Raw genomic sequence first — 26,558 nt, 5'->3', positions numbered from 1 at the left:
GCGCGTCCTGGGAACGGGGTGCAACGGCTTGAGTTATTTTTTCTCTCGTTTGGTGGGTGTGTCTCTCGATTATTGGCTGTGTTCCAGGTGATACCCAATTATTAGAGACTGTCTGTAAACCACGTGGTAATAAAAAGGGCTTCGCACACAACAGGATGTCAAACACCTTGTTTCAGTTTTAAAAAACGTCACTTTCTTAATTTTTGGATGCCTATGGGATCATGGTAATGTTATTTGAACCCAAACACTTAACAATTGAGCCAAGAATAACATTTATTTATTAACAAAATTCATTATTTTTCTTAATCTGTAGGAGTCGCTGAAATATACAGTATTTCTCTCTTTTGACTACACACTCGTGAGCTGTATATCACTGCTTCACAACAGCAGTGTGTACATGTTGGAGAACAAAAACTAATTGTCACACTATATTGTCCACTTTCTATCATAATGGAAATTATTTCAGTAGCAAAAAAAATGCTGTCCCTGCTACAGCCTCTGCTCCAGTCTGTTGCCAGTTGGGGAACTCCTTGATGGCCGGCCGTTACTCAGGAAAGTAGGGTCCCTCAGTGGTGGTGCTGCAGTGACAAGAAAAAAGATTTGGGTTTTGTGCGTTATTCAAGAAGTATCTTTTATAAATTTTTGTTTCATCTCCCTTTGTTTTGAGTGGTTGAGAAGTAATATTTTTTTTGCAGATGTGAATAGAAGAATATGACAAGTAGAATATGGCAAGCCAAATGTCGTTAACGTAGTTAAATTCTCTGCTAAATTTTCCTTAGAAACTCCCATTCAGCCTTTAAATATAATTGAACAGTAAGGACATTTGGTCAGTAGGGGGCGCTGCAGTCTGTGCAGTTTAATTTTGGATGAAGTTCAAGGTGGGCTGTTTACGGTAGAAGGGATACAGCTATGGCCAAAAGTTACGCAAAAATCCAGCAAAATCTAGACTAATATAATAATATATTGTTATACTTTCACCCAGGAAAACGTGTTTCATTCCTCTAGAGTTTTTTATTCAAACCATGATCTGTTTCCTGAACTTAACAAGTCATTTTGGTGCCTAAACTTAACTGTCGTCACCGTAGCTGTATCCCATCTAGCCTCAACCGCTGTTAAAGTGCCATTCTGACAATATGTATTTAGATCACTTTGTAAATTAAAGCTTTAAATAGCATGTTATAAATCATCCCATTAGAAAATACCATAACTTTCTCTCTAAAAAGGCTAACATCAAGGTTTCATAGTAATCACAATTATTTAAAAAGTAGTTACTTTTGAAACCAAAGGTGTCATTTTATGCTGCCCTCTCTTTACTTCCTACTCCCATTTTCAATTACGATTTTGTAAACTTACCACAGATGATTTGGCAAAGTAATGACTGGGAATATGGCAGCTTTCCACATTTTCCCGTTGAATATCTTGGTCATCATGGCAATTGAGAGATCTGAAAAATACAAACATATAAAAATTTAAAACAAGATAAGATCCTTAATTAATCCCACAGTAGAGGACATTTTCAGTGATACTGCACCAGAAGGAAAGTGCAATGACAAAAGCATCAGTAAAAACGCAAGAATAAAGCAGTTATATCTAACCTTCCCTTTCTATCCAAGATCCTTGAGAAGGTGGTTGCTAATCAGTTATGTGATTTTCTACATAGCAATAGTTTATTTGATGACTTTCAATCAGGATTTAGAAAGAATCATAGCACAGAGACGGCACTGGTGAAAATTACTAACGACCTTTTAACTGCTGCAGACAAAGGTCTTGTCTCCATTCTTGTTTTACTAGATCTTAGTGCTGCATTTGACACAATTGACCATTCAATCCTGTTACAGAGATTGGAACACTTGGTTGGCATTAAAGGAATTGCTCTGAGTTGGTTTAGGTCCTATTTCTCTTATCGATCTCAATTTGTGAATGTTAATGATAAATCCTCCAAGTACGCTAAAGTTAGCCATGGGGTTCCTCAAGGCTCAGTGCTTGGACCAATTCTATTCTCCTTATATATGCTTCCTCTAGGCAATATTATTAGAAAACACTCAATTAACTTTCACTGTTATGCGGATGACACCCAATTATACTTGTCAATCAAACCAGACGAAACCAGTCAGCTAGCTAAATTTCAAGCGTGCATTAAGGATATAAAATCCTGGATGACCTATAATTTTCTGATGTTAAACCCTAACAAAACTGAAGTTATTGTGCTGGGCCCTAAACACCTCCGAACTTCATTATCTAGAGATATAGCTACTCTGGATGGTGTTGCCCTGGCCTCCAGCACCACTGTTAGAAATTTAGGAGTTATCTTTGATCAGGATATATCCTTTAATGCCAATCTAAAACAAACCTCAAGAACAGCCTTTTTTCATCTTCGTAACATTGCCAAAATTAGGAATATCCTGTCTCAAAATGACGCTGAAAAACTAGTCCATGCATTTGTTACTTCCAGGCTGGACTATTGTAATTCCCTACTGTCAGGTTGCTCAAATAAGTCTCTTAAGACTCTCCAGCTGATCCAGAATGCTGCAGTGCGTGTTCTCACAAGAACTAAGAAAAGGGATCATATTTCTCCTGTATTAGCTTCTCTGCATTGGCTTCCTGTTGAATCCAGGATTGAGTTTAAAGTCCTTCTCTTGACCTACAAAGCTCTAAATGGTCTAGCACCATCATATCTAGAAGAGCTCCTAATACCCTATTGTCCTACTAGAGCACTGCGCTCCCAGAATGCAGAGTTACTGGTGGTACCTAGAGTCTCTAAAAGTAGAATGGGAGCTAGAGCCTTCAGTTATCAGGCTCCTCTCCTATAGAACCAGCCCCCCGATCTGGGTTCGGGGGCAGAAACTGTCACCTCATTCAAGAATGAACTTAAAACTCTCCTATTTGACAAAGCTTATAGTTAGGAGTGAGGAGTTGCAGTGTTCACCTAACACAGGCCCAACTGCTTCTCTTCATAATTGTTAGATTAATAATACATAACAAAGTAGAGGGAGGCAGGCCAGCCAAGCCAGATCCGGCAGGGGGAGAGTTCTAAGCCCGAAAACACTACCTCTCCTTATGACCTGTCTCTCTAGTTACCTGTTATAGTTACGGCTGTTATAGTCCTAGACTGCCGGGGGACTTCCTTCCTTTGACACACTGAGCTGCTCTCTCCTCTCCCTTCTTATTACTGTTACTATTACTATTACTATTACTATTTGTGTGCAGCCCGTCCCAGAAAAATGCTTTGTTACTAATCCTAGCTTCTGGGGAGTTTACTCCCCGGAGTCCTTATGCTTTTTTCCCCCAGCGTATTTCCTTTGAGAACGCTTGGCACCAAGATCCTGGTTGCAGCTGTCGCCGTGGTCCTGCTGCACTCCCTGCTGAGCTCAGCGATGCCCTGCAATGTCATGCTGGGCCTGCTGAACCCTGCAGCTTCCCGCTACATCCAGTCACTGTTCCATTATTAATGTGACTACTATCGCCACTGTTCATCACACCCCCAACCGCGTCGTACACGCCTACCAAGAGCCTGGGTCTGTCCGAGGTTTCTTCCCAAGAGGGAGTTTTTCCTCGCCACTGTCGCACTGCTTGCTCTTGAGGGAATTACTGGAATTGTTGGAATTGTTGGGGCTTTGTAAATTATAGAGTGTGGTCTAGACCTACTCTATCTGTAAAGTGTCTCGAGATAACTTATGTTATGATTTGATACTATAAATAAAATTGAATTGAATTGAATTAAAACTGTTCAGTATACAGACAGAAAGTTTAATAATACGGTATTCACAGTATTGCACAGAGGACACTGCATGAAAAGTGGGATTTCCGTCCCCGTAAACGCCCGGAAATCCCCCTAATTTTCGGCAGTTATCGACAATTTACAGGCTGTGAACGTCACGTTTGTCTGTGCCACAAATTGTCGGAAACGAACCATGACGTATGTGGAGAGCATTGACATATATATTAATGGACCAATAGACCCCGTTGCTCTGGACGGAGACCAGTGAAGGCTATTAGAAGCACTTTTCCGGTGATGGCCAGCTTTACTGCGCAGCCTCCAACTGACAGAGACAGCGTAAATGTGACGTGAGCAACGTGTCTGAAAGTTGTAAGTGTTCTGGTAGCTGTGCCGAGAGAAATCTCAATCATTCCCAATCTTACAGAGACGGAGAGTGTAGGTATATGTAAGGAGATAACATAAGCACAGGCTAATTATTGCTAACTAACATGCTAGTTAACATTAGTAATTAAACCTAAACAGCTAACGTATCGAAACTGCCCGAAGCGTCTCCTGTACTATACGGTAATTCCTCTACTGTGCGACAGTAAGTCACTTGGTTATGACACAATCGTTAGCCTATTTTTACAAAAACGTCTGCTACGGAGCCATAACGTGAGGTACAAGGTAATGGAGCCTTTTATACGTTGTTGTGTTTCTTTCGAACTAAACAATGGACAAATCGAGTCTTTAAACGCTTCGGATGTAAAGTTATTCTCAGCCAAGTGACGTAAAAAGAAAATGGCGGTAAGCGGAATGCTAACAGGAGGTGATGGCCAGTTAGCAACAAAATGGCGCCATGATGGCTCGAGTTCTGAAGCGAAGCTTACCCCCTTGGTGGAGAGCCCCCGCGGAGGTGTTAATGGATCTAATTAGAATATGAATAGCAGCGACACCTCTCGTGTCCAGAGAACGTCTGGCCTGGCTGGAATTTCCTCACTCGCTATTGGATGAAACCACTACTTTTAAACAAGAAAAATCTCTTGTGATTGGTTGACAGGTCTGTCATGGGTTAGGCTATTGGTCAACCTGGGCCATTATTATAATAATAAAATTATATATATATATATTTTATATTTATGTATTATATGTATTTATTTCATGCTATGTTGTATATTCATTTCATGGTTATCCTAATTAAAATGATTTGCCAGGAACGTGCTGTTTATTCAAAGATAGAGCTTTATTGAAAACACAAACGCAATCAGAAAAAAACTGTGTACAAAGCATCGGAGACATACAGCACACACAACCAATATCCCTCGCTCACGATAAGCAGCACCGTCCACATCTAACCCGCGGCCGGCTCGGAGCTGTAGGTAACCGGCAGCATTCGGTCTGATTCGGTCCATTTAGCAGACGTCTGTGGTGCGTTGTCCTGGATGTCTATGTAGCGCACTTCCAAATGCCCACCTCACCCGCAGCCAGCTCACTCTGTCTCGCTTCCTGCAGCTGTAAAATCAATAAATAAAGACAGTCAGTACTGCGCGATATACTGCTTACGGACACAACACATCTATGAAGACACCTGAAAAATATTAACATTAACCAAACGGATCTAATCTTACTCTCTTTTCTTCTCGACCGACTCCGAGCTGAACTCTTCACAGCTTCTGCCCGTGATGCCACATCTGGTTGTTTCTAGCTGAAGCTCCTGTGTGCTGTCTCGTCATGTCTTACAGGCAGCTGGAAAACAATTATATGAGAGTGGTATGAATAAAAAAACAAACATAAGTCACAGTAAAATTAAACAAGTAAAGATGAAAAAGGTAAAAATTACTTACACACAATGGGGTCATTATCAGCGTCATGTAAATCTGGCCCCGCAGACCCAGCTCCGAGCAAATATAGGTCACAGCCTGGTTATGAGGCGAGGTTGGTCTGAAAAAAAAAAAAAAGTATGGTTAAGATCGGTATCTATGTCCTTATACAGAAGAATTAATGAAGTTCATTCAATGAAAGTTTATTCTTTAAATCTTACCCTTGCTCCGGTTCGTAGCGTCTGCTACGGTTTGTCTCAGAGTTGTGAAGACGGCGAACTGCTTTCTGAAAATTACAAGATAATAAAAATATACTTTTATAAAACAACTCACCCTCTCAGCTCTGTAATGAATGGCGCTGAAAGCAGCCACAGCTCTGTGCTGCTCGCGTTTAAACTTGGTGGGGTTTAAAACATTACTGCCAAGTCTAAGTAGCCTGTTTAACATCCAAAGACAGTCACTGTACGATCAAGAGTTAATAAACAGTACAGGCTAGCTCGCCGTTTCATTAATAATCATATACTCACGTTGTTCTTTTCTGTGAGCGCATCTTTGGAGCCCCGGAGGTGATATGGAGGAGAGAAAAAAACGCTCCAAACGTCTTGAACAACTCCTGTGTGTTTCCAAGTGAAGTTTGACAGAGTGTACAGACAACTCTTTTACCAGTTGGCCTGAAATATTAAATACTCCCATATTTCGGAAGCTTTTGCTCTAACTCCTAACTCTCGGATGTCTCGGACTCATCTCCCGCCGCTTTTTTTTCAAATTGAAGCAGTGAGGGCGGGGGTAGGAGGCGGGGCAGAGTGATAGAGAAACAAAGAGGAGCAGATTAACCAGCAGGGCGAACAGCGCACACACTGGTGTGGAGGTGAATTACAGTGAGTTTAAATAGATTACTGGGAAAACTTAATAACCATAGGACAATTGAAGTCTAGATTATGAGGCAATTTCAGCAGAGCCAACAGCTTCATATGCCATAGACATGTGAATATGGTGCTGAATTTGCCAGTATTTTAAGAAGAGAAATGGTTGGGACCTTGTCATGCAATGACAAAGCTGATATGCTTTATGTGAAGCACAGTGTTTTGGTGTCAGCAGAAAGCCTTCTCTTAGAAAACTGTCCAGTGGAGCCTCTGTCTCCATTCCACCAGACAATGTTGGATGAGCAAGACCAAAGACTGTAGTCATGTCACTATGTACAGTGGTTGTACATGTTACCTTTGTGGCAAAGCCTGTAAAACTAATTGTTGAAATAAATTATTTTGTGTATCTTTTACATAACATTGGTCATTGCTAATGACATACAAAGTAATTAATCTAGCATACTTTCATTAAATAAATCAATTCAAGCTAAAATTGAAGAGTCTACAATTAGGCTATACTGAGTCTGATCTATTTTAATAGATTTTCTTAAAATTAAGTTAATACCTTTTAGAAAAATGTCACCTGGGGTAAAACTCCCCCTGCTGCTACCCTGATTTGCATTTGTATAGCTCACAGCATTTTCATTTACATGTGAAAGCCTCATGAGGGGGGCAACTGCCAAGCAAGGCCCACGTCAATTTCCGACAATTTACGGCAATTTTTGGTGTAGCCTGTAAATTGCCGTGTACAGCCGTAAACCTGAAGTTCCACGACAATCTACAGTGCCGCATACTGACGAAAATCCCACTTTTCATGCAGTGGGAGTTATTGATATTGCATAAAAAAGGTGTACATTGATGTTGCACGTGAGTAAATTGTCAGATAGGGTGCGTGTGGTCTACTTGGAGCAGTGTTGATTATAAAGTCTGGCAGCTGCAGGAAGGACGTGTGGTATATCTCCTTCACTGCACATTAGGGTTACATTTGAATACAAAATGTAACTTAAGTACAACTTCCAAAGGGTTAAAATATTTACTGTTGATAGATGGATATGATTTAATAATAGTTTATTACCTACCCATTTCAAAGTCTGCGTAGGTCTTCTTCTTTGGCTTCCTCTTCTGGAATCATTAGTGCCTCTTCCTCTTAGCAGGCCAATTCAGCAGTGGTCATCAAATCAGTTTTCAAACTCTTTCCTCTTATCTGAAAGAGATTAATATACAGAGGTAATTAATAATTCAAGTACAATGTAATAGATAGAGAAAGTCTAGGACCCCTTGAACACACAGGGGGTTAAAAAAATAGAGCAACACATAAGAATCATGAGTGGCACTGCGCCTGCCCCAAATACTAGATAGATTCAGATTACAGGTGTGTAATTTGCTTCTTGCAACAAACTAATATGACAATAACATACCTGACTCTTTTCACTTGTTGATCAGGCTTATACACACAACTATTATTGTGGTATGATGTCCTTCATCTCTGCATTGCCTTCTCTCCCACCTCCTGTTGACGTTTTCTGATCTTCCACTATACATCATACCAACATAAAAAAGACACAAACTATGAAAGCTACTATCAAAAAATACTGCTCTTTTGTGAGGATGCAGTATTTTTAGTATTGTAACTACTGTTTCGCAATGAACACAGTGTATTCCTGACATTTTGTAGAAGATGGTGATATTCTTAGCAAGAACCCCCTTTTTAATGAGGGATAACTAGTGAAACAAACAAGCAAACAAACATCAACTAACAGTTTACCAAAGTTACCCTTGCTATAAACATTATAGCACACATACGTCGCCACGATGTATGGCGATGTATTGGCGATGTAATCCAATCATCGGGGATACGTAGTAGATTGCTCGTTTGCTCACTGGCACGACGTCCCCGGGACGTCGCTGCTATACGTTTCAACGACATATAGCCGCTCTCTCCGCGACGTATACATATATACACCGTTCCAACGTATTTCATACATCTTACAGATGCACACATATAGCTACATCGTTCTAACGGAAAAACGGGAGAAAAAAAAAAGCAATATACCAATTAAATTATTGTGATATTGATAATTGTATTGATCTCAAAGTCAAATGTGATTCAATATGTCCATAGAACGTGTTTAGTCCCTGTTAAAGCCGATTATAAACCGCTAATGTCAGTTAGGCTTATGGTCAATTTAGCTTCAACAAAAAGTAAAACTTAAAGTTAAGTGACTGGACAGTAACTACATTAAGCTAACGCTAGCTTGCCAAGTAAATTGTTTTTATTTTAATTAATCAACGTTAGTGATATATCAGCAAGAAAATCATGGTAACAGGTGACGATGCTCATTAGTGTTTTGAAGGCTAACGTTAACCCACGAAAACGGGTACCATCTAGCTAATAACTGATGTTTTATGACCGTTGGCACTCCCAACCGCATTTTCAAAATCAGTTGTTAACCAGATTTAATGCCGAGTGTACAGAAACGAACCACAGTCTTACTAGCTAAACTATCCTAAACTAATTTTACATAGTGTCATTTAGTTAATAAGCAGGGTAAAAATAAAATATTACAATCACAATGTAATAAGTACGAATGTTAGCCTGCCATTACACGGCCCCTGAACCTCTTCACCTTTTTTAAATATGATTTAACGTTAATTGGCAGATTAGCTAGCTAGCTAGCTAGCTAACGCTACATTCCGAATTTACCTTTAGCTAGCTACATTTTGATTATATAACAAGTCTTCAGCTTTAAATGTTCCCTGTTGAGATTTCAGTTCCATTAAAGTCAAAACAAAAATCAAATTAACCGATATGAGCAAAGTATGACTGAGGTGCGGCACTCAGTTACTGTTAGCTAGCTAGCTAGCTAAAATTAACGTTAAGGGATATCGGGTAACGTTCAATTAGCTATAGCTAGCAGCCTCACCTTAGCTTACGTTACTGGCATGTACTGCAACTGACATAGCAGCTAACGTTAACTTTACATTCAAATTCAGTCAGATTATTACATATAGCAAGCTAACTAGCTAGAGCACGGATATTTTAATTTTAAATGAATGTGAAAAAGGGCGGCTAGTGTGATGTGAGCCTGATCTAACGGCTCTAAAGTTACTTTAAACCATGACATGGCGTAACTTACTAACATATCTTGTTATTAGTCCGATGAACACCAACTTCCACATGAGAAAACGTCGAAATATTTGTATTAACGTTACGTTAAGAGGAAATAGTGCTTACCATGATATTTGACAGCAGCAAAGAAGCAGTCTCCATCCTAACCCTTCGTAGACTGGCAACTTTTTTTCCCCCTTCCTTTATCGACTGTGGCGCGAATATGTTGCTGGGCAGAATTCAGATTCACTGTCCATCACATCAACAGTGTGTGTGTAAAGTAAAGACGTCCAGACGCTCAATAAACGATGCTTCCAAATGACCCGCGAACAACTGAGGAACCGTTAATACATCTCACCGAGACAGTAATACGTCGCTTTAGCGATGTATAGATTGTGATCATAATAAGACGTCCAGACGCCTCAATAAACGATGCTTCCAAATGACCCGCGAACAACTGAGGAACTGTTAATACAGCTCACCGACATAGTTAATACCGTCGCGTGCGATGTATAGATTGTGATCATAATAAGACGTCCAGACGCTCAATAAACGATGCTTCCAAATGACACGTGAACAACTGAGGAACTTTTAATACATCTCACTGACATAGTTAATACGTCGCTGCGATGTATAGATTGTGATCATAATAAGACGTCCAGACGCTCAATAAACGATGCTTCCAAATGACACGTGAACAACTGAGGAACTTTTAATACAGCTCACCGACATAGTTAATACGTCGCTGCGATGTATAGATTGCGATCATAATAAGACGTCCAGACGCTCAATAAACGATGCTTCGTTATTCTTCTTTATGACCCGCGATCAATTGCAGACGAAGCGATCAATTGCATACGTCGTGCCGACGTATGTGTGCTTACTGGGTCTTCTGTGTTTTTCAGACAAGGGCAGCTACAGTGGTGTTAGAATCCTCTCCAGTGAAATACAGACACACTTTTACACCGTTTAGCTCTCAGAATTTTAACCGTGTTTACTCCAGCTGCTAGCTAACGCTAGGCTAACGTTACCTGCTGCCAACTGTAGTGTTAACTAGCGTCCGTGCGGCGATGTTTCAGTGCCCTCTAACGTCCGTTTTTCGGAGCATCAGAGAGAAGCGCAGTTATTTAAGTGGCACCTAAATAAGGCAACGAAATCCGCGTTGCTATTCGGTCCGGTAGATAACGGTCGTTAAGGCACCGGTGCTGTATTAGCACCGGGTCTGTGCAGGTGCGATTGATCGCGTACAAACCAATAGGGTGTCGGAATGGTATATGTTTACTTCTCATCCAACCACAATCACATTCACTCTCTCCGGATGGAGCGATCGGGATAGTTTTTTTTGTTTTTTTTTGTTTTTGAACGATGACAAGCCGGAATGAAAACAAGCCGAACTGAAATGTGAGTAACGAGGCTATTTTTAAAATGTAAGGAGTAGAAAGTACAGATAATTGCGTGAAAATGTAAGGAGTAGAAGTAAAAAGTATGCTGTAAAATAATTACTCCAGTAAAGTATAGATACCCAAAATTTCTACTTAAGTAAGGTAACGAAGTATTTGTACTTCGTTACTTGACACCTCTGCTGTGGAGTAATGTCTGGCTATGTGAGACTAGCATCTAAAGCTAGCTACTCTGCTGTGCTGTGGAGTAATAATGTCTGGCTATGTGAGGCTAGCATCTAACGTTAGCTACTCTGCTGTGCTGTGAAGTAATGTCTGGCTATGTGAGAAAAGCGTCTAGCAACATTGTTGTGAATGCTGCGGTCTCAGCCTGGCAACCCCCGTGAACTTCGAGTCTGGGCAGGAGGGGGCGGGAGAAACGACTCTCCAGTATTTTGAATTGGTAGTGCAGTAACTATTTTAACCGCTAGCTGCCAGTATTACATACAATATTACATATTGCACCTTTAACACTATGATATAGAAATAAACTCATCAAAAAAAGAAACGTCCCTTTTTGAGGACACTGTATTTTAAGACACTTTCGTAAACATCAAAATAACTTTAAAGATCGGGTGCATCCGTGACAGATGCCTGTTAAAGTTTGAAGTTGTCCCAGTCTTTTCCTCAATTGTGCCATTACACACAACATTTAGCGCTGCTCTTTCCAGCATTGGATGTAAAATTCGTGTAGGCGAACAATCCGGGGCGCATCTCTCTGCATTTTGCAAATGTGAACATGTAGTAGGGAGCCCGCGAATCATGCACTAGTGAAAGTAACATTAAGTGAGTGACGTCAGTGAGTGTGTTGTCAAGCAAGGAGAGCGAGCTATAGCGGTGTCCGACTGAGAAGTGTATGTGTGGCTGTGAGGGGAAAAAGAGATCCCAGCCGGTCTTGGAGCCCGAAACAGGAAAAGTGTAACATCTTATATCAAATTTTTCATAACCTATTTAGTCAGAAACTTCATCCTCGAGTCCGAGTCCAAGTACGAATCATCAGTCTGCGAGTCCAAGTCAAGTCACGAGTCCAGAGAATAGAGTCTCAAGTAAGACTCGAGTCCTCCATCGTTGAGCGTTAAATGCTCCACTATGTTCACCAGCTAGCCTAACTGTGACTGCACTTACATGCAGTTTAAAAAAAGAGTTTTCATAACCCTCTGCGGCATCTGGCTAATGTTAATGTTAGTTAGCTAGCTGGCTAACAAAGTTAGCTTGCTTATTCCACGCGACACTGGTTACTGATAACGTTATAATGAGCCATACAAGTTGTCCGTCATCTGGCGGGAACACTGTGCTGTCCTATGCTGAGATAATGTGTAAATGAAACATTAAGTTGTTACACTTTTATTAATTTAGTGATCAGTCTGTGTAATGTTGACATAGGTCAACCGGAAGAAAAAGCGTTGTGCGGTGAGGTAAAGTTACTCCTGTCATTCTCCGCATTCTTCTAAAGCCCTATTCGCACGGGATAAGTATTACCTGGTGACCTCCAGTCATTTGTAATAATTGCGGAGGTTGTCTGTGATCTTAATCCCGTGCGAATCGGTCATGTCTGTAATTTGTAAAGTAATAATTCCCCCGCAAATGACCTACCATATTTCGCCAAAAACGGAGGTCCTGTGATAATATTAGTCCCGTGCGAATCGGCATCTCTGATTTGTCCAGGATTTGGCTGGGCTTTTTTGTTTTTTCAAGGTACCTATTTCCTTCTTTTGTGCCTTTTTATCCATCTTTCGCGAAGAATGGAGGGTGCATTGGAGTGTTTTGACAGTGTTTTGGGTGCTGGATCATGTCGCTATACATCATACACAATTTGCAGAAAGAGAAAGATGAAAACCACCACAAGTGCGAAGACAAAAAGAATGATTAGATGGCGATGGATGACATGTATAGCAGCATGCGGTAAATATATTTTTTGTTTGTATCATACATCTAGAGATAACGACAAGACATCTCCAAGCAATAGCTTATCAAAAATAATGCACAATCAAGCGAGGGGGCTCACTTCATAATTAGAGGTTAATGTTACAAATAAATCAAGCTAATAGATTTTAACCTGGTGAAATTTTTGTTTTATCCATCTAACCGGACCCTGCTTGACACCACCCGGAGAAAAAAGTGAGAGAAAGAAAAAGGAGAGGTCGCAGTTCGGACGATGACTGACTACCCAGTTGAGATTGTGTGCGTGTGTGTCCTCGAGATCTGACCACACACAAACACACGTAGCAGAGCTACCCACACCCATGTTTCTACTGTTGCTTAATGTCAGTAAATTCGAGTAAAATCACAGGCTTCGCTTATCCCGTTCGAATGCGCCAGATGAAACTCAGACGTGGGTGGGTAATTTATAATTCACACGAGGTCCCTAGATAATACTTATCCCGTGCGAATAGGGCTTAAGACTAAGTGATTGTTAAAATAACTTAACTGGAATAATTGCACTGTAATATGTTTAGGTGACTTAACAAATGTATTTGTTGTATTCACCAGAAACTTAGTGGTTGAAACATTGGTCTTGTAATGAAAGATGTTTACATGCCAAATGAAAGGAGAATCAGTTGCTTTGAATGCAAGATTTAATGATTTACAAGTATGATGAGTTGGGAGTCTTGTAATAAGAGTTTTAAAACACTGCACCATACTATTGATAATAGTACCATAGTGACTAAAAAAAACTGTAAAAGAGCTGAAAGACGACGAAAAAAATGCTTTGTAGAGCTATGGGAAACTGCATATCGCGGTGACAATTGTCAGTGGATTGATAACAATACTTTTAGTGTTTTGGTAAAGGCTGGAGGTGTGTGAAACCTAATGCAGTGATACAGGCAAATACCATACACGGACATGCAAAGGCAGCACAAAAGCAGACACACAAAGCAACGGATGCAGGTACACCAACTCTCACATGCACAGAGGATTCACAGTATTCACACACAAACAGAGCGAGACACACATGAATACATAAAGAAACACATGCACCAACACACACACAAAGACAAACACGTAGGTCTACTCCTCAGTGAAAAGTGCTGCTGGCATAAACAAAACCAGCACACAAAGTACAGGACGGAGTAATGCACAAGCGTGAAAACGGGACACTGACTATGTTTGACAGAGTTGAGAATGTGTGTGTGCGTGTGTGTGTGTGTGTGTTTGCGTGTGTGTGTGTGCGCACACGCTTATGTGCATTTGAACCTGCTGTGAGTGCAATTGAGATTCTAAGGTCACAAGCCTTGTAGAAATATTTCACTTCAAACTAAAGACACCCCTCTAAGAGCACACACATAAACACACACACACACAAAATGGTAGACGCCTCAGAAGTTTTAGTTTAAGCCAGCAGACCTCCACAAATAGGACATACAGACGACAAGAGGGAGATGAATTAAGAGGAAATTGTAGCAGAGGAGCAGAAAAGTGGAATGGAATGGTGGGGAAATAAATGGAAACAAGTGAGAAGAGTAGACAAGAAAAGGACAATGTGAAAGACGAGAAAGTGAGTGAAGAGGACGACAAAGAAAAAGACAGTTAGTCACACCATGAATAAAAGTTTCATCTTCATCACCTGAGATACGATAGGCATTTCACAAATGGCAATGTGCACTACGTGACCAACTTCAATACCAACCCACACACTTTGTTACATTTTTATAGTGTGCTATTAACAAAAATCAAAGGAAAAGTGCTTTGTTGAAACTGATGTTACAGTGACATTTAGAAAGATATTTAGTTTAATGGCACAAGGCAGGTAGCTGTTATGGATCACTACACACGTCTCTGCTTTGATTTTGGCTGTTCTACACATCTACACAGTGAACAAAGATTAACTAAAATCCTTAAAGAAAAAAAATGAAAAGAATACTCATAATTAATTATTAAGATGAGGTGATAAAACTGGAAGGTGCATGAGGCAAGATAGTGATCAAAGACTGAACTGACTTAGAATATGAGAAGGAAAATATGTGATCTAGATTTAACGCAGCTACAAAGAGTCTCAATTTAATACTGATTTATCTATATGACCAACATAAGCAACAACACCATCAGTGTGAAGATTGGCTATTTCTATATAGTTATTCTTAACGGCTGTACCAGGGCCCGATTCCCTGCAAAAACGTAACTTTAACGGCATGCAGACCAGAAAAGCCTATGTGTGCATTTTCCCAGGTAAAGTTTCTAGGTTGTTTCTAGAATGTCTACGTTATGCCGCGTTACACCAAACGACTTTTCAAGCGATAACACTTTTGCAAACTAATTGACAATATCGTAATTAAATCATGAGAGTCTTACTAGGGCGCGCTTCTGTCGTCTCAATCGTTTGGTGTAAGGTGGTAATAAAACTCAAAAACAAAATATTTGAAATATGAACTGAATAAAGACGATAAAGAGAGACAAGATAAAAAAATAAATCAAATGTCCCGAGTGTATTGCACATACATCAGAAATTGCAATCGACCAGTTTTAAACACATAACCCAGGGCTCGACATTAAGGCTTGTCCGCTTGTCCGGGACAAGTGGATTTTTTGTAGGACAAGTGGAAGAGAAATTTACTTGCCCCACTGGACAAGTTAAAACTCAAACAAAACAAAATGCCATGTTAGTTCACGTTATGTGCCACTCATTTCGTCAATGTTACAGAATTGAAACAAATACATATTTTACCCCACAATCCCGGGCAGCGGGTCGGCGGGCCGCTAACGTTAGACCCAGCCCGCTGTTCAGCGCATTCTCAGCGGCGAAGCAGCATGAAAGCGCGGCGAGCTAGCCGGTGTTAGCTTGCTAACTCCACCTACCACTTACCTCCCGCCACATTATTCACAGAAAACAAGCTGAAAACAGAAGTCACTCGTGGCGATAGCAATGTGCTTTGTGTGGATGAAGCATTATATACATTATTATGTGTCACTCATTCCGTTTATGTTACAGATTTTACTTTACCGATTTGAAACAAATACATTAACTAACGTTAGACCCAGCTGCAGCGGGAGAGCGGACCGCTGACGTAAGACCCAGCCCACTGTTCAGCTCCTTCTCTGTAAGCGATACAGCATGAAAGCACCGCGGAACCAACAAGCCAGGCAGCCGGTGTTAGTTAGCTAACGTTAGCATGCTAACTACGGCTTTAACGTTACCCCGTCCCCACATCGTTCACAGAAAACGAACGAATAAAGCTGTCACTCGTGGCGATAGAAGTGTGCTTTGTGCGGATGAAGCATGAAGTTAATTTGACTCTTGACGGCTGGCTCTCTGCCGCGTAACGTTACTAGCTGCTCCGCTACTTGTTTGTAGCGGATTAAATATCAGGTAATAATCAACTGTAAAGTAGCTACATCTTTTTAAAGGATCCCTTGGTAAGTGAAATTGTAGAAAGAAAAAAAAAACACGTTGACACCAACATTTAGTGGCAAAATCCATTGTTATGTCTACAAAATTATTTTAGATATAGTATAAGTTCAAGTCACCACTACCTCTGGTCAAAATATTGAATTAGTATCTCAATATATTGACTCAGTATCTCAGAATATAAACAAAGAATATCAAAGTAATGAGAAACTATAAAATATTGACTTAATCTCAATATATTGGCTTAGTATCGTAATATATTGACTTAGTAACTCAGAATATTGACTAAGAATCTCAAAGCAATGACAACATTCAAAATATTGACTTACAATCTCAATATATTGACTCAATATCTCAAAATATCTCAATATATTGACATAGTAACTTAGAATATTGACTAGGAATCTGAAAGTAATGAGAAACTTTAAAATATTCACTTAGAATCTCAATATATTAACTTCTGCACACCGGCGTGCAACATATTACTTTGTATTATGAGTCTGGAGATCCTTTTTTCTTGTTGAAGGGGAAATCTATTGTTGGGACACATTTGTTTCTACTGTTTAAACTGAATTGTATTAATGTTGATAGTGTTTGGATGCTTTCAATGGTTTCTTCAAATTCTGCATTAGCAAAACACAAAAAAATTTATAAAATGATGAATCTTTACCCGGACAAGTGACTTTTGTTCATGGACAAGTGAAACGTAAATGTACTTGTCCGAAGGACAAGTGCCTCAAAAAGTTAATGTCAAGCCCTGCATAACCAATATGAGATTTGTTCAAAATACATTTAAGACAGTTACTCTGCATTCAGCAACTTAATTGCAGAGGGAATGAACGATTTGGAGAAACGGTTGGTCTTTCTGGGAGGTAGCAGATAGCGCCGTCCTGAAGGCATTGATGTAAACTCACTGGACAAAATATGGTCTTGATTAATAATACGCCTTTTGGAGAACACGTTTAAGTCACTCTGACGGGCTCCAGTGATTTTGGAGCAGACTTTAACAATATTATTCAAGCAGTTTCTGTCCTTTACAGATAAAACGTTAAACCAACAGAGGAAAGAAAACGTCAACAAGCTGTCAATATAAGACCGGTAAAACCAGCGAGGAAACCAGCGTACGCAACCTTTTCGTGCGTATGCAACGTTTATACATGAGGCCCCAGATGATCAAACTTCAAAACAGTTTTTGTTGTTTGATTTGTCTGTTCTCTGCTGCTGAAGAGGTTTATAATTCAGGTAACTCAGATATCTGCAAAATTAGCTCCTGTATCATATCCTTTGGTGAGGTTTCTGTGATTGCCATGGTCACACAAGCCATGAGCAGCAACTTGGAAAAAAAGTTCAACCATTGACAACTATGTGACAAGAAAATTTATGAAAAATAAATGGGCTGTGTTGGAAATGTATGACATTTAGGTTCAAAGACCATTAAGTGAGTAGTAAAGGGGGAAAACATGACGAGATTTAAAGGGAATATGTGGGACAGTAGGGAGTCGTGAAAAAAAACAATAGAGACAACACTTTATTTAGATGTCCTGCCAGAACTGCCATTTTCCAAGGACCTTTCTGCTATTCTTCATCTACAACTCCCTGTCATGACTAAAGAGGAAATATGAAGGAGATTGTAGCATTTACCCCGATTCACCCACTGTTTTTTATGAGACGAGTGGAAGTGACTGTGATAGATTAGAGCAACTTGAAGCTCGTGGAAGTACTGCAGTCTTGAAAGATTTAGCAAACAAAATTTTTGTTTATTTTCCTCTTTACACCACCATGGGGTAGATTGGAGATGACAGCCGCATGTTGCAGAACTGATTCCTCACTTCTCTGTTTTCTTTGGGCTGATTGACACATGATGCTGCAAAAATGCAAATTAGTTCACTGTAATTCCAAATCTGCTGCTTTGTACTTGAACTAAAAGTAAGAGCATTCTGAAAATGCCTCAGCCTTCAGTCCTAATGACCTCAGTATCACAAGAAGTAGAGGAGAGTGACAACAAAAACAGAAATCACACCTTGAATTTCGGGAAAGAGACTTCAGATACAGTATTAGGGGACCACTAAGGTCTATAGAAAAGCATCCAAAGAGCACCATGTCATGGGACCTTTAAGGTTTTTATTCTAGTAATGTGGTACAACTATTGTTCTTTGATTTGTGACAGTCTGGGAGGCGGGCTGGGGTTAGTTCAGTGGTGTAGTCTAATGTATTGTAGTGGGTATACTGTACTGTATATTGGGGTGTGTGTGTGTATATATATCCCATAGTGGGGGGTCTGGGTGTCCACCCCCAGGGAAGTTGTATCAAAAATATAATGGAAAGTATGTTGTTGCGTGTCATTGGGCATTTTTAAGGAAATCCTGGAGCTTCCTCTGTTTAAGGGCGGTGATCAGGCTGACGTAAACAATGTGTGTCTAAGATTCTGGAAAAACCACTAACCAATCATCTTAATATGAACGATATCATCTCAGGGGCACGGTCTGGCTTTCGATCTGGGTATGGTTGTGTTACAACTACCACAAAAGTACTCAATGACATTACATCTGCATTAGATACCTGCTGCTATATTCATTGACCTTGCCAAAGCTTTTGACTCCGTGGACCACAATACACTCATTCACAGACTTAGCAGCATTGGTGTCATTGATCACTGACTTGTTTGGTTTTCCAATTACCTCTCTCACCGGGTGCAACGTGTAAGATTTGAAAACCTTTTCTCCGATTCTCTCCCGGTAAACAGGGGTGTCCCCCAAGGCTCCATACTTGGCCCCACACTTTTCTCAATATACATTAATAACATTCCTCACGCAGCTGGCAATTCACTCATTCACTTATATGCTGCTGAAAAGATTCTTTATGCCACTGGTCCTTTCCCTGATCCTGTTCAAGCTACCCTGCAAGATAGCTTCTTCCAACTCCAGCAGTCTTTTTCCCAACTCTCAATACCTCCAAAACTAAAGTCATGTGATTTTACCGTAAGCGTACTACACCTTCTCCCGCCCTTAACATCACCACCTGCAAGGGGAGTATCCTGAAACAAGTTACTGCATGACCGCTCTATCAGAACTCAACACTCTTTACCATTCCGCTATCAGGTTTGCCACAAATGCCCCCTTCAATACACACCACTGCACCCTATATTCATCTGTCAACTGGCCCTCCCTTCACATAGATTTTTAGTTTTAGTTTTTTTTTTAACTAAGTGAAGTGAGACATGACTGGTGAGACTAGACAAGACAACTTAATACATTGGGTGATATGACAGGATTAACACTACCGGGCAAAATATGCATTGGGTACAGTGTACAATGGAGAGTTTGATCCTAGGGTGTGGGTTATGTGTATTAAAGTGGTTACACACCAACCAGACAGCCGACCCTGGGCAGAAAAGCCAGTGGAAATGATCAGTCGCGTCCCCGAGGTCCAAAAAACTGCCTCGGGACACACTGAGGCGACACCGAGTTGAGAAATGTAATACGTCTACATAGCAACAGGCGACGCTACTCTGTATTGTTGCCCAAGAAATTAAAATCGGCAGCTGATTGGACGAACGCGTCACATGGGTTTGTTTTCTCCGGAAATTCAAAGCCAGACTGTCATGGCGGCCGTTCAGAATACGATCTCATATTGTACTAAAAAAATTGTGAAACATGTTTCTGAAAAATTTTAAGCGAGAAATAAGCCATGCAGTTCCTGAATCTGTCTTCATTTCAGATCAACAAAGGTCAGTTTAAAAGATTTTCATCAGATTTTGAGAGACTCTAGTCACCTCATTCCGCTCGCCATTTCCAGGTGAGTCCCGACTGCCCTGCCGGCGACTGAACATGTCAGGTCGGCCAAAATGAAAGCGGACAGCCCCTCAGACGGACAACGGCACGGCACACCGAACAGATTCGAGTCACTGACCTTGCCAGACTGTCCAACAGCCGATAATCGGCCCCGTGTGTCCACACCTTTAGAGAAGGTGTTTGGCAGTCTGTTGTGTAGGGTTCCTGTGTGCTTAAGTGTGCGTGTGTATAAACAACACATTCTCACTCTCAGCATGTCAAAAGGTGACACTTGGTCAGGTGCCTTTGGCGTTTGTTACTTACGCAAAAAGTCTCCTTTAGCATCTGGCCCTTTGTAGGGCTGAAACGATTCCTCGAATAACTCGAATAATTCGATTACAAAAAATCCTCGATGCAAAATGACTTGCCTCAAAGCTTCGTTAAATCAAGGTTACCAACGTTATCGCTGACGGACGGTGTTTCCGCACGGAGCATTATTACTGTGGCACAGACGCGGCTCGGTCTGCTGCTGGCGACACATGCCAGAGCGTAAATAGCGAGGGGCTAAGAGAAGAGACAGGCTGGAGAAAACGACAGAAAGTGTCCAAAGTTTGGAATCACTTCAAACGTAATTAAAACAAACTCTATGCAGTATGTCTACTGCAAAATGGAACTAGCTTACCACAATAATAGCACGACGTCAGTGCTTTAGCATCTCAACAGAAAACATAGAGTCTAACGTAATCATCCATTCCATGAAGCGGACCCGACAGAGTCGTATGGATGATGAATCTACACCTAACACAACAACTACCAAAAACAAAGACAAGAAAATATGTAGTGGTGACCACAATCTGATCTAAAGAGCTGACACGTTGACTATCCCTTCGGAAAAACAGCTGATTGTTGTTGCGCATCTCTCTCTCTCTCTACGGAGAAACAGCTGATCAACAATCTAATAGCATAAGTGTAACAGAGCTGTGTGACATTATAATCAATTAAAGCTGCGAGCAGCGATGGACGGGCCCTCGCGCCTCTGCGCGCGTTGGGGTTACCGGCGGACGCCGCTCCTTGCGACCGTGCATTCGCGCGGCACTCAGACGCCGCAAATCATCAACGATGAAAAACGATACCTCACACAAAACTCTACTTCATACGGTTCAATAGCTGTGAAATGGGGCGTGGCTTAAGCTTAGGGGGCGGGTCAAACCATCACCAATTAAAAAGGAAGTCTGTGCTGAGTTCAATGATACCTCACACAAGGGTCTGCATCAAACGGGTCATTAGTTATAAAAGGGGGCGTGGCTTAAATATAGGGTGCGGGCTAAACCATCACCAATGAAGAAGAAAGTCTCTGCTGAGTTCAATGATACCTCACACAAGGGTTTACATCAATCGGTCATTAGTTATAAAAGGGGGCGTGTCTAAATATTAGGGGGCGGGCCAAACGATGACCAATGAAGAATGAAGTCTCTGCTGAGTTCAATGATACCTCATACAAGGGTATACCGTAAACGGTTCAAATGTTATGAAAGGGGGCGTGGCTTAAGCATAGGGGGCGGGCCAAACCATCACCAATGAAGAAAGAAGTCTCTGCTGAGTTCAATGACACCTCACACAAGGGTATACCTTAAACGGTTCAAATGTTGTGAAAGGGGGCGTGGCCTGACTAAGTGGGCGTGGTCATATTATAGGGGGCGGCTCATTATCACATGTAGACCACACATTCTGAGTTTCATGCAAATCGTATGATGTTTGTCATATAAGGCGCATTTCATGTTGCCAGCGGGGGGCGCAATGACCAAAAGTCCATTTTGCCCTCTAGGTGTCCTCAGGCCTGGACCCTTGTCAATCGTGAGAAATTTCGGGCAGATACGACAACGTACACTCAAGTTAAAACAACTTCTTTGTTCATCGCTAAACACTCAAAATGGCCGCCACGCCCACACCGTCTGACGAAAAGTTTTTCTTTTAATAACTTTTCATCGTTAAGGTGTTGGGATGGTACGGACCAAATTTGAAGTCCATCGGATGAAATCTCTAGGAGGAGTTTGTTAAAGTATAGCACCTTGACTTTTAGGCCTACTTCCTGTTGCCACTAGGGGGCGCTATAACTTTAAGTAAATATTGGCCATTATTTGTCCTCACGGTTGGACTCTTATGAATCTTGAAAAGTTTCGAGGTAATCGGACAATGTACACTCGAGTTACACCCACTTCCTGTTTCGGCGGCTAAACGCACAAAATGGCCGCCCCGCCACGGCCACGCCCTATGACGAAAAGTTTTTCTTTTAACAACTTTTCATCTTTAATATTTTAAGATGTCACAGACCGAGTTTGAAGTTGATCGGATGAAATCTCTAGGAGGAGTTCGTTAAAGTACGACATGTGGAAATGGCCAAAATCGCACTAATTTCGAACTTTCAATTCAAAATGGCGGACTTCCTGTTGGGTTTAGGGTATGGCTCTAATGACGTTTTTGATCTTGACATGTTACATATGTGTACCAAGTTTCGTGAGTCTACGTTAAACACACTGCAGGGGCTCAATTTTTTTTAACATTGTAGGGGGCGCTAGCAAGCCATTTTTGTGCGCCTATTCCCGAAACCCTTAAAATACGTACATTTTCACCAGACTTGATGTGACCGCCAAATTTGGTGAGTTTTTGAATATGTTGAGCCCCTCAAAAAGGCAATTCATTTGCAGAAAATAATTCCTTCAGTTTCAATAGGGCCTTCGCCGCTGTCGGCACTCGGGGCCCTAAATATTTAAATGAAAATAGGTTGAGTATAACTAATATTTGAGAAGGTAGTTGCTAACCAACTATGTGATTTTCTACATAGCAATAGTTTATTTGATGACTTTCAATCAGGATTTAGAAAGAATCATAGCACAGAGACGGCACTGGTGAAAATTACTAACGACCTTCTAACTGCTGCAGACAAAGGACTTCTCCATTCTTGTTTTACTAGATCTTAGTGCTGCATTCGACACTATTGACCATACAATCCTGTTACAGAGATTGGAACATTTAGTTGGCATTAAAGGAATCGCTCTAAGCTGGTTTAAGTCCTATTTCTCTTATCGATCTCAATTTGTTAATGTTATGTTAATGATAAATCCTCCAAGTACGCTAAAGTTAGCCATGGCGTTCCACAAGGCTCAGTGCTTGGACCAATTCTATTCTCCTTATATATGCTTCCTCTTGGTAATATTATTAGGAAACACTCTATTAACTTTCACTGTTATGCGGATGATACCCAATTATACTTGTCAATCAAACCAGACGAAACCAGTCAGTTAGCTAAACTTCAAGCGTGCATTAAAGATATAAAATCCTGGATGACCTATAATTTTCTGATGTTAAACTCTAAAGAAACTGAAGTTATTGTGCTGGGCCCTAAACACCTCCGAACCTCATTATCTAAAGATTTAGCTACTCTGGATGGTATTGCCCTGGCCTCCAGCACTACTGTCAGAAATCTAGGGGTTATTTTTGATCAGGATATATCCTTTAACGCCCATCTAAAACAAACCTCAAGAACAGCCTTTTTCATCTTCGTAACATTGCCAAAATTAGGAATATCCTGTCTCAAAACAATGCTGAAAAGCTAGTCCATGCATTTGTTACTTCCAGGCTGGACTATTGTAATTCCCTACTGTCAGGTTGCTCAAATAAGTCCCTTAAGACTCTCCAGCTAATCCAGAATGCTGCAGTGCGTGTCCTCACAAGAACTAAGAAAAGAGATCATATTTCTCCTGTATTAGCTTCTCTGCATTGGCTTCCTGTAAAATTCAGGATTGAATTTAAAATCCTTCTCCTGACCTACAAAGCTCTAAATGGTCAAGCACCATCATATTTAGAAGAGCTCCTAATACCTTATTGTCCCACTAGAGCACTGCGCTCCCAGAATGCAGAGTTACTTGTGGTACCTAGAGTCTCTAAAAGTAGAATGGGAGCCAGATCCTTCAGTTATCAAGCTCCCCTCCTATGGAGCCAGCTCCCAATCTGGGTTCGGGGGTCAGAAACTGTCACCACATTCAAGAATGAACTTAAAACTCTCCTATTTGATAAAGCTTATAGTTAGGGAGTGAGGAGTTGCAGTGTCCACCTAACTGGCCCACCTGCTTCTATTCATAATTGTTAGATTAATAATATATAACAAAAGTAGAGGGAGGCAGGCCAGCAAAGCCCGATCTGGCAGGGGAGAGTTCAAAGCCCGAACAGGCTACCTCTCCTTATGACCTGTCTCTCTTAGTTACGCTGTTATAGTTCTAGACTGCCGGGGGACTTCCTTCCTTTGACACACCGATTTGCTCTCTCCTCTCCCTTTCTAATACCATTTGTGTGCATCCCGTCCCAGAAATGCTTGTTACTAATCCTAGCTTCTGGGGAGTTTACTCCCCGGAGTCCTTATGTTTTTCCCCCCAGCGTATTTCCTTGGAGAACGTTGGCACCAAGATCCTGGTTGCAGCTGTCGCCGTGGTCCTGCTGCACTCCCTGCTAAGCTCTGCGGTGCCCTGCAATGTCATGCTGCGTCCTGCTGAACCCTGCTGCTTCCTGCTACGTCCATCCATGCTCTGCTGGGCCACGCTACATCCTGTAACGCCCTGCAGCGCCCTGATATGACATGAACTACTACGACTACCATTTGAAGTCACTGTTCCATTATTAATTTGACTATTATCGCCACTGTTCATCATATCCCCAACCGGCCCGTCAGACACCGCCTACCAAGAGCCTGGGAGTTTTTCCTCGCCACTGTTTGTTCTTGAGGGAATTACTGTAATTGCTGGAATTGTTGGGGCTTTGTAAATTATAGAGTGTGGTCTAGACCTACTCTATCTGTAAAGTGTCTCGAGATAACTCTTGTTATGATTTGATACTATAAATAAAATTGAATTGAATTCATATTTACATATAGGCCTACTGTATATACAGATCAGTCTCAGGTTGAAACTTGTAGTTCTGAAAGTTAAGTTGCACAACTTAATGTAATGTTTGTGTATTTTAATGTATGCCTTAGTTTGAGGTTATCATTTGAAAAAAGAATTTCTTTAAAAACAATGTAATATGGCACTTAAATGCACTTAATATGTTTCGTTTTTTGAGAGATGATATTGTAAGCAATGTAGGCAATACAAATGTTGCTTTTTTCCGAAAATGTTGCTTTTTTCCCCTAGTTTTGGTTGTTTAAAAACGCAAAAAAACATTATCCGATTAATCGATCGATAAAGTGCTAGATTAATCGATTACAAAAAGAATCGATAGCTGCAGCCCTAGCCCTTTGGCATCATATTTAGACGCTCTGGGTCGGCATAGAATAGAACGAAACACTTAGACCTAGGAAAAGATCGTGGCTGGGGTTACAAAATGTATGTTTTAATGACACGAGAAGGGGACACAAACCCCGGTCTCCTGGGTGAAAGTCCTGTGTTGTTTTAAAGTCCTGTGTTGTTTTAAAGTCCTGTGTTGTTTTAAAGTCCTGTATTCTATGAACCATCTGCCACCCCAACCAACCTCTTTATGCGGATTTTCAGTCTTTCATAATACTCACTACCGTTGTCTCTCTTAATACTATTTCATCTTACAGGGCTTGGGTGGAGCTGCTGCTCTGCCCGGTGCGTCCCATACAGACACTAAAGGGTGATTTTTGCATTGGTATCTGACGCTGAGAGCCACTGACCAAGTGTCAATATTTTAAAGGTTTAGTCTGATTCACCAAAGTCCCACAATATCACAAACAAACTAACCAATCAAGGCAGCGGTAGACCAGCAACTACCAGTTTCTTCAAGGTAAAATGACTTTATTTGTCCAAGGAGTCTGGTGGCTTTGAAAAGAACATAAATCGATAAATTGACTTCAGTTTCGTGTCAGAAAGGGCTGGCTGAGATAAAGCAGTTAAAATATTCTAAATATAGCTATACTTAAATTGATATAGATTTTTTTTAAGTGGGCCTATTTGTAGGAGGCTAAAATGTAGACACATTTATTATGTTGTTTGACTTGTTTGTTGGTTTGTTTGTAGTTTTATGTTTTTATTTATTTTGTTTTATTTATGTTTCCTGTCTGTTTTGTTCTAGTGTGAAGGACTTGAAATGAGGAACAAGATTTATGTATGACATATCTTCACACTGTCTTTGCAAAATAAAAATAAAAAAATGTATACACATTATGTGCCTTTCAGGAGAAATTGTTATCACTTTGAGGATCCTCTGACTTTTCATTCAGCACCAAAAAATTGAAATAGTTCATTTGTTAGCTTCATCTTAGCAAATCTGTGTATTTTGCCAACCTGCACAGGATCCCAAGGGGGATGCAACCTTACTAAAAATAAATGCATGCATCTTCTGTTTAACCACTCTATTTTAGTGACCTTATCATTAATGTATGGAGTCACACATTGAGAACAAGGTTATGGTCATGGTCACACACACTGGTCAAATTCCTACACCTACTGCATAATTCCCTCCTCAACTCCCTTCTTACCTTCTTTCTTTCTTCTTCTTCATTCA

At 40.8% G+C, this 26,558-nt stretch overlaps 1 long non-coding RNA gene across 2 annotated transcripts; it reads right to left on the bottom strand.

The window, feature by feature from the left end:
• Positions 1-546: 546 nt before the first annotated feature.
• LOC120566348 lies at positions 547-25,613 on the bottom strand. 2 transcript variants are annotated; one of them, XR_005640382.1, is made up of 6 exons: positions 25,603-25,613; positions 12,219-12,222; positions 7,799-7,914; positions 7,460-7,584; positions 1,354-1,444; positions 547-578 (listed from the first exon to the last, which is right to left on the bottom strand). It is a non-coding gene; the product is annotated as an uncharacterized LOC120566348 (long non-coding RNA). The 2 variants fall into 2 exon arrangements; XR_005640383.1 differs by lacking the exons at positions 12,219-12,222; positions 25,603-25,613 and adding an exon at positions 9,616-9,845.
• Positions 25,614-26,558: the final 945 nt, after the last annotated feature.

The sequence above is a fragment of the Perca fluviatilis genome, chromosome 10 (assembly GCF_010015445.1).
Source record: "Perca fluviatilis chromosome 10, GENO_Pfluv_1.0, whole genome shotgun sequence".
NCBI classification, from domain to species: Eukaryota; Metazoa; Chordata; class Actinopteri; order Perciformes; family Percidae; genus Perca; species Perca fluviatilis.
Note: the sequence above shows the minus strand (reverse complement) of the source record. Positions and strands in the feature narration are given on the sequence as shown.